The 13785-nt window shown below is 34.0% G+C and overlaps 1 long non-coding RNA gene across 1 annotated transcript in view; it reads left to right on the top strand.

Moving 5' to 3' along the window:
- LOC150096702 (uncharacterized) overlaps positions 1-13785 on the top strand; it is a 48679-nt gene that overhangs the window by 15937 nt on the left and 18957 nt on the right. The window contains exon 2 of the long non-coding RNA XR_016549843.1: positions 7050-7116. This is a non-coding gene — a long non-coding RNA (uncharacterized LOC150096702). The remainder of the gene's footprint in view (positions 1-7049; positions 7117-13785) is intronic.

Genomic DNA, 13785 nt, shown 5'->3' with positions numbered 1-13785 from the left:
CTCCAGAATATCTTGCCACCTTCTTGATATTTATTTTCTGTGTTCTTACCAAAGTGTTCCCATGACTTTTGTTTAGCTAATTTTACAGTTTAGTTTAATTTTACAATAGTGTTTCATTTTCTTACATTTGTCTCTGTATTCTTTAAGAGCACAAGCTGACTTATTTGCCAGGAACTTTTGATATGCTTTCTTCTTTTTTTTTTCACTGCCTCTTTAACTTCCTGTGTCCACCATGGAGTTCTGATTTTTCTATCCTAACAGACAACCTCACCACATGCCTCTCTGGCTGAATCAAGCAATGTTTTCTTTAGGGCTTGCCACTGAATCTCCAAGGTGTGGTTCCTATTCTCAAACTCTTTCATTTTTTCTTCAATCATGTTTGTGCATTTTAGTGTACAGTTCATATCTGAGAGATGCTCAACTTTTATTTGCTTTAAAACTTTCTTACATGTTCTTCTTTTCAATATGAAATTCAAATTTATCCTGCTCAAGACTAAATGGTGAAAATTGAACTGAAGACCTTAAAAACCTTGTAGTAATCTAGAGTTTCTGCCAGTAGTCCTGAATATTTTTTATACATTAATGAATGAAATTTCATCTTCATAGCTCAACCACTTGAATTCCTTGTAACTTGATTTTTTTTTTTTTTAGCTGACGACACAATAGAACTTATTTTGCCAGTTTTTATAATATTTTTTGGTCCCTTACCTTTGCACTTTACAAAACTAAAAAGTGTAATTTGCATTTCCTTTTTGTTTATTTTCATCCATAATGAATGGTCAATGTATATAACTTATTTATAAAAATAATTAGAAAAGAGAAATAACAAAGCTTGCAAAAACAACAGAAAATGGACAACATTACCAACTGAGTCAGGCTAACTTTTCTTAGTATCACGCCAATAATGTGATCTGGTGTCCAGCTTGTCTTTGCAAAGGTAACTTTTTTTTTTTTTAACACTATTAAAAAATCTTTTCATCATGTATGTTCACATATATAATTACACTAAGCTAATTCAAGTTGTGAATTATGAAAATAAGAATAAGCTTATTCATTTACAAATACCCCTGCATACCTACTTATGGTTAAAGATGGTGTTGGGAGAATTACAGTTGACAATGAAATAAATGAAAATTGTCTTATCTAAGGGTATCTCTGATTTTTATAAGAATGGTGATGACTTGCAAGTTATGCAAAATAAAATGTTTTTTGAGAATACAATAACAAACTAACTTATTAAATTAATTACATAAGATACTATCTATCTCCTGGTTGAAAATAAAACTTAACTGGTAATTAGTTTACGGAATTAACAACGTAAATGAAGTATATTAATTAAAGGTAACTTTAATGAATCACTTCTATATTTCGGCAACGTCACATTGCCATCTTCAGGAACATAAAGATATGGTATGTGCACTCAGGAACTAACACAAAGCAAATGAGGAAGAAAGCAAGAAACTAATATTGTTCCTAAAGTCCTAATGGTGCCCTCTTGCGGGCTAATTTGGTAGTCTTAGCAGTTGGGCTGAAGCCAAATAGTTGGGCCGAAACCCACTATTTGGCTTCGTTATGTGGATGATGTGTTTGCTATTTGGCCACATGGCTCAGACACACTCCACTCCTTCCTAACACACTTAAACAACCAACACCCCAGAGTCCAGTTCACCTTAGAAAAAGAGGAAAACAACACCCTCCCCTTCCTAGACACTTTAATCACCCCCCAACTTAATGGATCTTTGGTTTTCTCTGTTTACAGAAAACTCACCTACTGGCCGATACATTCACCAGCAATCCCCCCCCCCCCTCACAACAATAAGGGGTGATAAAAACACTATATAACAGGGCAAAATAAATCTGCTCAGATGACAAGGCCCTGACTATTGAACTAAACCACATCCTCAACACTTTCTTAGCCAATGGCTATAACCCCAAAAAAATCCAAAAAATACTAAAACCTGTAAACCACAACCCCCCTCCACAATAAAGATTACACCAAGTCTATCACCATCCCCTACATCCAGGGCACCTCTGAGAAAATAACCAATATCCTCAAAAAATATGACCTTACTTCCTGTTACAGACCATATAAAAAGTTGGCATCCCTTATCCCCTCTACCAAAGACCAACCACTTCCCCTAGACCTACCTGGTGTATACCAGGTCCCTTGCAGCTGCAAATTGTCCTACTTTGGCCAAACAGGCAGAACAACAAATATCAGGATTTCAGAACACCAAGACTACATCCGTTTTCACCAGTACAGCCGCTCTGGGCTGGCAGACCATGCCTTAGATACCCACCATAAAATTCGTTGGAAGAAAACAAAAATAATTCATCGCAGCAAGTTTAAATACGAAAGATTATTCAAAGCATTTTCAGCAGCTCTAAAAAACAGTCCTAACCTCAACAAATTTGGGTGCATGAAACTGCTCCAAATTTGGGAGACTTTCATTATGAGAACTTCAGCCCAACTGCCAAGACTACCAAATTAGCCTGCAAGAGGGCACCATTAGGACTTTAGGAACAATATTAGTTTCTTGCTTTCTTCCTCATTTGCTTTGTGTTAGTTCCTGAGTGCACATACCATATCTTTATGTTCCTGAAGATGGCAATGTGACGTTGCCGAAATATAGAAGTGATTCATTAAAGTTACCTTTAATTAATATACTTCATTTACGTTGTTAATTCCGTAAACTAATTACCAGTTATGTCTAACCAACGTATAAGCCTTGCTACTAGAAAATAAAACTGTTTTTTAGATGAAGAACATAAAACAAATATTGGTCAAAACTGGCTGAACATTGCAAGTTGTAGCATTATTACTTTCTTTGTCTTTTCTTCATTTTAGTCCAATTATGTGGAATTTGTTAGGTGACTTTAAGCAGGGTAAAAAATAGCTATATTCTGCACTTGGTCAAACGGTTGAATGTTGCAACCTTTAGATAGTAGGGCACGTGTGGGTGGTCTGAAAAGTTCTTGGTCTCGACCATAGATGGCAACACTATCGGCAAGTTTTTTTTTAAAGTTGGTACATATGTCATAAGCATCCATGTGAAATTGCAAGTCGTTCTATCAAATAGTTTGTTTTATAGAGCTGTCTAAAGCAAAAGTGTTGTCTGTATCCCTTGAAATGGATAAAATAGAGTATCATGCGGTTATAAAATTCATTCGAAGTTCATAAAAGTTTATGGCCACTCTTCTCCTTCCTTTTTGACAATTAAAAATTGGCTGTTGAGTTTAAATGTGGCTGTACCATCCTTGAAGATGATCCACGTGAAGGACGTCCAAAAAGTGTAACAACACCAGAAATCATTGATCAAGTGCACGATATGGTATTGGATGACCACCGAGTTAAAGTGCATGAAATTGCTGAGACTATAGGCATTTCAAAAGAACGTGTAGGATATATTTTGCATGAAGAATTGCAAATGAAAAAGCTTTGTGCAAGATGGGTGCCACGCTTGCTCACAGTAGATCAAAAAACACTCACATGAAAATCTCTGAACAGTACTTGGAGCATTTTAACAAGAATAAAACTGATTTTGTGTGTCGATTTATTACTATGGATGAGAATTGGATTCACCATTACACACCAGAATCCAAACAGCAGACAGAAGCCAGTTGTTCAATGCCAAAGAAGACAAAGTCAGTTTTCCATCAGCAGGAAAGGTCATGGCATCGGTGTTTTGGGATGCTAAAGGCATTTTGTTTATTAATTATCTTGAAAAGGGTAAAACAATAACTGGGGAATATTATTTCGATTATTTAACTAGACTAGCCAAAAAAATTCGCAAGAAAAGCCCCAGTTTGCAGGGAAAAAATTCATCTTTCATCAGGACAATGCACCTGCCCACAAAGGTGTTTTGGCAATGGGAAATTAAGGAATCTGCACTGTGAATTATTGGCCCAACCACCCTATTCTCCAGATTTGGCTCCCTCTGACTTCTGTCTCTTCCCAATACTAAAACTCTTCTTTGCTGGTCAGCGTTTTTCTTTGAATCAAGATGTAATTGTAGATGTAGAGGAGTATTTTGCAGATCTTACTGAGAACCACTACAGGGATGGGATAATGGCGCTGGAGCCTCGCTGGAATAAATGTATTAGTCTTAAGGGGAGATTATGTTGAAAAATAAAAATAATTTTGAAATTATAAATTTGTTTTTTCATTGTTAGGCCCAAAACTTTTCAGACTACCCATGTACAGAGAATGGGTGCCCTGTAATCTCCCCCTTCTCTCTTCATTCTTTCATTTTGGCCTGATCAGTTAAATTTCTCAGGAGACCTTTAGATCCATGAGAAACTACTACATTCCAAATTTAGACTATTCTTTGAATGATATAACTTGCAGATTTGTCTGCATAGGACATTATCCCTTTCACTTCAGTTAAGTTGGGTGAAATCTTTTAGAGGACTTTAAGCCATGTTAGAAAAATTTGTATTCCATATATGAACAGTGAGCTGCAGAAATATCTGTTAAGGATATGTTTCTTCCCTGCCTCACAAAAAATTGTCTAATTTGGCTGCAGTTCTCTTGGAGATATACACAGTGTAAAAAATTACCATATTCCAAATTCAGTTAAAATCATTTGGAAATTGTGACCTGTACAGGTGTTGGTAATGTAAAAAATTAACTGTATTTTGAATACTGTTGAAATTAGTTAGACAGAGTAACTTGTAGAGGTGTTTGCCAAGAATAAGAAGGAAAAATATTGCTTTTTGTGCTTTATCATGATTTTCCAAGTACTGTATAGCCTTCTATTAGTTATAGCAGTTTTGCTGTCACTGACAGGCTATATCCTATTGATGTGTTTGTGTGTGTGTGTGTGTGTGTTTCCACCATATACACACAGACTCACAAAAACAGTTTCCAAACCTATAGTATATCAGTACAACCTGTGGGTGGTCACTGATGACAATAAACTCCATTCTTTCTCTTTATTTGACAAACCTTACAGCACTCACTGTAAAAGGTTTGAAAATTATACTATCATTTAAGAGAATCATTTGCATTGTCCTCATGGGGAGGTATTTGGCCTTATAGCACCACGCTGGCCAGATGGGTTAAGAGAATAAAATTTATTAAAAATAATTCAACTACCTTCAGGAGTTCATAATAATATATACAAAGGCTGAAGCTGAGCTGTAATAATTCTCTTTGCTAATCATAAGATGACCCTACCTTGTACTAATGGGGAAGATAGTAAAAAAAAAAAAAATGTATTAAACAAATGATCATGTGTTAATCTTCTATAAGCTAATTATAGAAGTAACTTAATCCTATGTGTGTATGCATATAAGAACAATAAATTACAAATAAAATTAAACTTCGAATTATCTTGAAAAGAGATTAACCAAGGAGTTAATGATGATCCTTATCTCCATCGTTATTTAATTACATATTTAAATGAATTAATGGTCAGATACAAAGAATGAACAAGGTATTAAATTATTCTCCATGAACTTAAACACAGTTTTACACAGATATTTTTATTTTAATACTCCCCCCCCCACACACACTTATCCTTTAGTTGTATATATATATACAACCATATATAATACACACACCTGAAGGCACTCTTAAGCTGAAATGTTAAGTGCAATTATTTTTAATAAATTTTATTCTCTTCATTCACTAACCATTTTGAGAAGGGTAATTGCAGTGTTCAGGCATTCTGAGCTTCAGGATCTTCCATAAATGTTTTAAAACAATGATCTCCATGCCATTCTTCAGTAGGGCGAGAACAACCTTGTCAACTACCAAAACACAATCCTGCTTTATTTCTTGCAAGAAAAATCTCATCCCTACCTTTCATGAAATCCAGATCTTCCAGACAGGATTAAATTTTTCTTCATGGATTATCAGACCTCTAGTCTTTTCTGGCATGCTCACATTATACCTATAACCTTATCGGTCTCTTCAAAAAACAATTTGGATCATTTTCCTCTCATGACATCAGTTATTGTCTGTAAAGTGATAATGATGTACAAAATTTCAAATCATCACATTTGGGATGACAGAAACCTCCTAAAAATTCTTGATGTTTTCAAGAAGAGAGATGGTTAATCAATTGAAGATCTCTCTCTCTCTCAGATGCTCACTCCAAGCACTCTTACTTGCCTTCATCACTCTCTTTTATTTTGTGTATCTTTTTGGAATAGTCTTTCTCAGGTAGTGTTCCCAAAATTTACAATCCTAATTATTCAAGAAAAACATAAGTAGGTTTTTTCTCTCATTTTAATCTCTTGCATAAGACAGCATTAATAGTTTTGTAACTTATGTGTGATTAAAAAAAAAAAAAATGTTAAGGAAACATAAGATGAAGGTATCTATTAAGAAACAAATGAATTTGCAAATGGAATAGTAGCATTTCACATTTAAGTAATAGGATCTATGAAAATGGAGGGAATGATGAGAGGATGAAGAAGAACATTATGAAACTTTTTTTTTTTGTTTCCTGCCTGCAAAAGGTTATTAGTAAACCTATAGTACATCTGTATTGTAAGTGGGCTAAGAATTTTTTTCTTTTTTTTTTTTTTTATCTATTCTATATATTTTTTTGTAATTTTTAAATTTATTATTAGTCCAGAAACCCTGCTCTAAAGATCAAACATGGAACTTTTTGAAGTCACTTAGGCCCCAATATGCAGGGTGGTAGTGTCACACCAAGAGATGAAATTCATCTCCGACTTATAAACAATCATAAACATCCAGCCATGTCCGTAGCAAGATTTGAACCCGCAACCCTGTTGGTTGGAGTGGGTATGCTAACCAGATGCCAGAAAAAATAATAGTTTGGTGATTATTATTCTTTCTGGTAGAGGTACATTCATTTTTCTCTTAACATAGCTGAAAGGTAAAGAGTCATACAGAAGTCTTATTATTTCTTTTTTTTTTTTTTTTGTGATCTGCATATTCTTTTATTTTTTTTTTTAATTGCATTCAAAAAAATTAAACTGATGTTAACTGTAAAGTAAAATGTTTTAGCATTATTTTGCTTCGTTGACAAATTTTAACATATTCACTTTTTTTTTTTTTTTTTTAACTACAGCACTGGAGAAAAAAGTAGTAGTAGTAGTATGATAATCACTACTTTTGGAAGGTGGATTAAATTTTAGGTAAGTGAAAAATATTTTATCAGATAAAATTTTCTTCTTCTGAACATTATACTAAAGTATATAACCTTGTTTAATGTTGTTAATTAAAAATTGAGAGGAAGAAAATATGCATGCCATATAATATTTTGCCAGTGAATTGTATACCTTTTCATAACACTTGTTAAAACTTAAATTATCCATTGTTTCTTGCACTTAAGAAATAATTCTAGGAAAGTAAACAGAGTAATGGGATTTTTTAAAAATATAATCTGGCTCACTTCAGTTATTACCAGTAGAATACAATTAAGTTCAGTGCGAGTCTTATTTTATTTATGTATTATTATTTTTTTATCTTTTCTGATCTGCATAATGCTTTATCATGTTTAATTGCTTTCAAAAATTCAATATTAAAGTTATTTTCTTAGCAGGGTGTATGGGAATTAAATAAAATAGCTAAGTGCCATTCTCCATTTAAGCATCTCCATAGTGTAGTTGGAAGAATGACAGGAAAAAAAAGCACCTTTTGATTGGAAAAGACCTGAGTTTTATTCTCACCATGATGACAGCAATCTTTATATGGATTTTTAGTTGAAAATGAACAAGGTGATCTCATAGTGAGATGGCCAGTTTTTCCCCCTTCCTGGAAACTCTAGTTTATCATCCTGCATACATACATACAGACAAACTGGCGAAAACACATGCAATTAGCAGTTAAAAATACTATTAGCAAGGCAGCAGATGGTGTATTGGAAAATTATGTAATGTATATGGAGAGTTGTGTGATATAGTGCCTTACTGCAATGAGTTCTTGTGATTTAATGAAGGTGATACATCATAACAATTTATAGATCCCAGTAGTAGAAATTAAGTCCAAAAAATATACTTCCTATACTCTGTCTTGATAATATATTTTGTTTGTATAAATGAGATCAGCAATGTGTTAATTTTCCTTCCTGAGTTCGCCCTACTTAACTAATGGAACACAGCATTTCCTTTTTGTTACCTTCTCTTGTAGTGATTTACTGATCCTAAACTGCCTGCCAATCCTTCCAGTTTAGGTAGGAGATTCATTTTTTATCCATTCTCCTAATTTGTTTTCTTTCACTTTTTTGAGATTTTATGATTTTTCTTAAAGAATGTCAAAATTATAAACTTTAAAGTTCTTGCTGTTACTTACTTCTGTTAGCTGCAGTTTGCAGCACACAGCTGCTGCAACCATGATAGCTCATCACAACACTTTGTTGCTCTTCACCAATGTGCTATGGGTACAAATTTTTGTTTCATTTATTTAACCAACCTGAATGCTTTCTTGCTATCTAAATGCAACCTAGACATTAATTAGAGATAAGCACAAACTTAATTTAATCTACTTCTATAACATATACTAATAAACTGTTACATTTCTTGTTATTGAAATAAGTATAGTTAATTGAGAGATGCTTTCTCAAGTTTGTTACATTGTCACAATATTTTGTAGTCTTGCATATTGCTGCTGGCCATGGGCTTCATATATTTTTGAGATTCTGTTTTAATGATATTTTAATCTATAACTTCAGTTTGTCATATTCTTGCTGTGATTCCTCTGAAATCATTAGTAGTCATGGGCTCTGCTATCAGCAACAGCTGAGTGGAGACCAGCTGCCTGCTGATTTCCAGAGATTAGTTAAGAAGCTAACTAATTTCCAGAAGAGCTAAGTGAGTTCTGCCTACTTCCCTTGGGAATAAAAAGGCATCAGAGGATTTATACTTCAGTAGTATTTTATTACAATAATTGTTAAGACATTACAATTTTAATAGCAATATTTAATAAAATATTTTATGAATTCTTAGTTAATGAATAAAATATCATTATTAACAAAGAAGAAAAATTTTAATATTGTAATATGTGTATAATAAAGGAACTAAGTGAAACCACATCATTCTGCCAGCACCTTCATAGTTCTTGTACACTCAAGAATGGTGGAGCATTTACTCTTCAGTTGGAAAGATCTGTTCAAATTCAAATCTTTTCAACTGAAGGGTGTAAATGCTGCATCTGGTCTTGCATATTGTCCTCATAGCATCATTTACTTTGGCTTTAATTCTGATCAAGTATCAGTATCTAGAAAATATAGAAAAAAATTTAAGAAAGTGAAGTAATGTGTAAAATTAGTGCAAAACTCTTGAGAAGACTGGTAAGAATATAGAAATAAATATCAGGAAGGTGGCAAAATGTTTTGGAAGCTATTGAAAAAAAAGTTTAGAAATGTAGGAAAGAGTACTGTAAAATGAATCAGAGATGATAAAGGTGGCATGAAAACAGAAGATAGATATTCTAGATGATCAGAGTAATTATGCCGGAAGATTGTTAAATGAAGCAAGAAGTGACAGAACAATGGTAGAAAATATTCAAGAGGAATGCAATCATGAGTATCAATCAATGCAGAATGTATCAAAGCCTGAAGTATGGAAATGCAGCTAGAGTAGATGGTATTTGACCAGAAATTCTCAAATATGGAAATATGAAAGTTTTACAAGAGTATACGCTGCATGATTCAGAATACCTGGTCAGAGGATTGAATTTCAGATGATTGCAAATTCAGTTATTTTCATTAAGACAAATAGTTGAGAAATTATGAGAATATAACAATGATCTGGATTTAAGTTTTGGATATTGAAAGGATATATGAATAATACCCTTTGTATATCTGAGTTGTAGGTCAGCAGTTAGAATTGAAAGAAGCATGGGAAAAAGTTACAAAATCAGGTGTCAGACAAGGGGGCATGCTATTGCTGTTATTATTCATAATTTATATGAATTTTATTATGAACGAAAGTTGCATTAAATATTATCAAGATTGGGATGTTAGTACTTCATGCAGATGATGTTATATTTCTAAATAAATGCAGTATAAATGTGCATGATTCCTAAACTAAATCAGGATAATTGCTGTTATATTATGTTATATTATGATAACTGATGTTATATTTCTAAATAAATATATGTATAAATGTGCATGATTCCTAAACTAAATCAGGATAATTGCTGTAACAAATTTTGCATGAAAATCAGAAATATTAAGGAAATGAAAATAGGCAGGAGTATTTGGGAGCATCATCTGCATTCAGAATGAGAAGCCTATAGAGCAAGTAAAACATTTTAGCTATTTGGGCATAAGTAAAGTGAAGATGGCAAATTAAATATGGAAATAGACAACAGAATAAGCAAATCTGATATGGTGGAGGGTCAACTGAATAAATTTATTTAGAATAAGAGAGAAATTAATCAAAACACTATATATAAGACAGTGTTCAAACTAATTTTTAGCTTATGGATCTGAGAGCTGGGTTTGAAATAAAACAGTTGATTAAAAACTGGAGACCACAGATATGAGAGTTCTGAGAAAAAGTAGGAGAGTGAACAGATGTCATTAATGGCAGAATCATATTAAAAATAAAGATAATTAGCAAGGAAGTTGACATCGTTAGTAGTCAGGAATGTGTGAGCAGATCCACTCTGAAGTAGCATGATCACTTAAATGGAATGTGAGAGGAAAGTTTAGGAAAACAAGTGTTTGATGGCAGGAAAAAGTGACCCAGAGGAATACCCACATCTAGGTGGATTGGTGTGCTTAGAAGTGCATTAGAAGATCTGAAATGTAATATGACAATATTGGAGCCCTGACAGATTAGACTAATTTGGAGAAAAATTGATAGCTAGTTAGTAGTAATGTAAACTTTACATGCACTACTTACTATCCTGAGGGTACACATCAGGAATTTGAGGATGACCACTATCTAAACCTACTTAAGAAAAAATGTGAACATCTCTGAACATGTGAAAAAAAATGCTCCTTTTCTAATCTCTGGTTGTATTCTCTCATCATATTGGTTTTTTGGTAGTCATTTACCCTCAACTGAAGCATTTTTTCCCCTATTGGAGAGAGTATAGAGGCAATAACTAAAACTTTCTCAGGAATGTTGAATTGAGGAAGATCAAGGGAATAAGGTCTATAGAGCTTGGAAGATAGGAGAGGTGAGAGGAGCTGATCAAATAGAAACTCTAGAAACTATATAAAGATCATGTGAGTAAACAAGAACAGGAGATTTCTTGATGGTGGGTTGTGAATGAGTGAAGGCTATGCCAAAGTGAGTGTTCTTATGCTGAATATCTTCAAGGCAAGGTATGATTGTTATTGTAGTATGTGAAAGTTTGATCTCTCACAATGAGTCTTCGGATTTCATGGAGGCTTGGAAGTAATGCTAATATTAATAATATTAATTATGCTAAACAAAGCTTATCATACAATTCATAATTATATTCTAGGTGCTAATTGCAGTTCTGCATAAAAAAAGTTCTACTTTTTTTCAGTTTAATTATTTTGTAATTCTTTTTAAATAAAAATTTGCCTTGGATTTAAAAACTTCTTGATTAGGTTGTTGTTGTTGTTCAAGAGTATGCTGAGACAGCTACTATGTAGTGAGTGCATTTTGTCTTTAAATTGCTTGTGTTCTTTCACTGGTGGTTCTGCTTTATAGGTAAGTAAAAAAGATTTTACTTACCTATAAAGCAGAACATGAAAAATTCACCTTCTGTATAAGATTTGCTAACTTGTCTATGATTGAGTCTTGATAATTGTTGCTTGTGTCCTAGATTTTTCAGATCCACTTCTTTCAAATAAAGCCAAAAGAATCATCATTCTTTTGACCATACTTTTATACATTCATATGAGGGGGGGGGGGTTTAAAAGTTCTAATAAACACCTAGAACTGATATAACCACAGTTACACAGTAAACAACTGACATAACCACAAGAAAAAACATATCTTAAAATCCTTTAACCCTCCCCATGTTTCATCAAATTATAATAATTTGTTCTTTTTCTTTTAGGATATACAAGAAGACATGTCAGAGGTTTTGAAGAAATTTGAAGACACAGAGGTGTGGGCTATCATCAAGTTTTTCATGCAGCAAGAAAAGTCCACAACTGAGATTCACCAGACTTTGTGTTGAGACCTTAGGGGACTGTGCCCCAGCATATCCAACAGCTGCCAGATGGGTGGCCAAGTTTAAAACTGAGCATCCTGAGAGAACAGATGCCTCCGGGTCAGGAAGATCATACCTGAAAACATTGATGCAGTGCATGCCAATATCCTTGATGATAGATGAATACCAGCCAAAAACATTGCAAAGACCCTGGGAATATCAAGGGAATGAGTTTGGGCCATTATCCACCAACATCTGGACATGTAGAAACTCTCAGCAAAGTAGGTCCCCAAATGTTTGAATGTTGACCAAAAGAGAGAACGTGTGCTGTAATCTCAAGGGATTTTGGGTCATTTTGAGGAATCAGGTGCAAATGTTTTTGTATTGTGACTGTTGATGAAACATGGCTTCATTGCTATTGAACCAGAAACCAAATAACAGCGAGTGGAGTGGAGACACAAAGGTTCCCCATGACCAAAGAAGTTCCAAACCCAAAAGTCAGCAGGGAAGGATCTTGCCATTGTTTCACTTGGGATATGGATGGTGTAATCCTTACCAAGTACCTCAAAAAAGGTGAAACCGTTACAGCAGCAGTTTATTCAACAGCTCAAGGAAAAAATGCTGCGGAAAACTGCAGGTTGTTTTTGCAGGACAATGCACCTGCTCCCACTGCTCATGAAATCCAATGGACACTACACAACTTTGGGCTTTCGTTGTCTGCCTCACCCACCCTATTCACCAGACCTGGGCCCATTTGACTATTTCCTATTCACAAATTAAAAAAACACTTGAAAGGAACAAAATTTACCACAGATGATGTCGTATCTATAGCTGAGGACTGGTTTGTGCAACAAGGGATAGACTTTTTTTTTCCAGAGGATTGCAAATGATGCAGCAGCATTGTAACAAGCATATAACACTTTGTGGTGAATGTGTAGACTAATGTGTAAGTAACATGGTTCTACCTTAATTCCTTCTTGGTGATTATTACAACTTTTCAGCGCATCCTCATATATACATATCTGACCCACAAAGGAAAGGTTGTAAGACTTATGGCACATGTGCTGTGTGTTGGTAAAATAATAAAAAGAAATAAGAAATTTGATTATGTGTTTTTTTTTTAAATAGCTGAAGGTGTAGTCTTTGAAGAAGAGGGGAGACTATTCCAAAGAACAGAGGTAGATAGAATTAATGGTGGAGGAGGAGAAGGGGGAGTTCAATAAGTTTGGAGATGGGTGGTAAATGGATGTTTACCAGCTGGCCTTACAGCTGTAAAAGAAAGTGGAGCGATGATACTGGCTAATTCAACAGAGCATTGGCCATGAAAGTATCTATAGAAGAGACATAAGGCAGAAATGGGACTCAAGTGATTCTGTAAGATGGCGGGGGGGGACATCAATTAATCTGATTGTCCTCTTCTGAATAGTGTCAAACAATGCTAATGAGGTTTTGGGTGCACCACAACCATCACTTCCTCAAATATGTAAGCAGTTTTTCCACGTTTGCCCTGGAGTATTGAATTTGAACTGACTCAGTATACTGTAAAATCTTGAGTATAATGTGCCCTTGTGTATAATGCATAGGCATAATTTAGACATATATTTGAAGGTAGAATTCGTGTGTGTAATATGCACCGAAGAGCTCTATTAAGAGTTTCAGATAATATGATTTTAATAATTTTTTTCAATAAAATGTATCTTTATATTGGTGATTAAATGTCAGAT

The sequence above is a fragment of the Typopeltis vanoorti genome, chromosome 18, assembly GCF_054136105.1.
Source record: "Typopeltis vanoorti isolate ZY-2024b chromosome 18, IOZ_Tvanoo_1.0, whole genome shotgun sequence".
Classification (NCBI taxonomy): domain Eukaryota; kingdom Metazoa; phylum Arthropoda; class Arachnida; order Uropygi; family Thelyphonidae; genus Typopeltis; species Typopeltis vanoorti.
The sequence above is the reverse complement of the archived record's forward strand: the minus strand, read 5'-3'. Positions and strand labels throughout refer to the sequence as shown.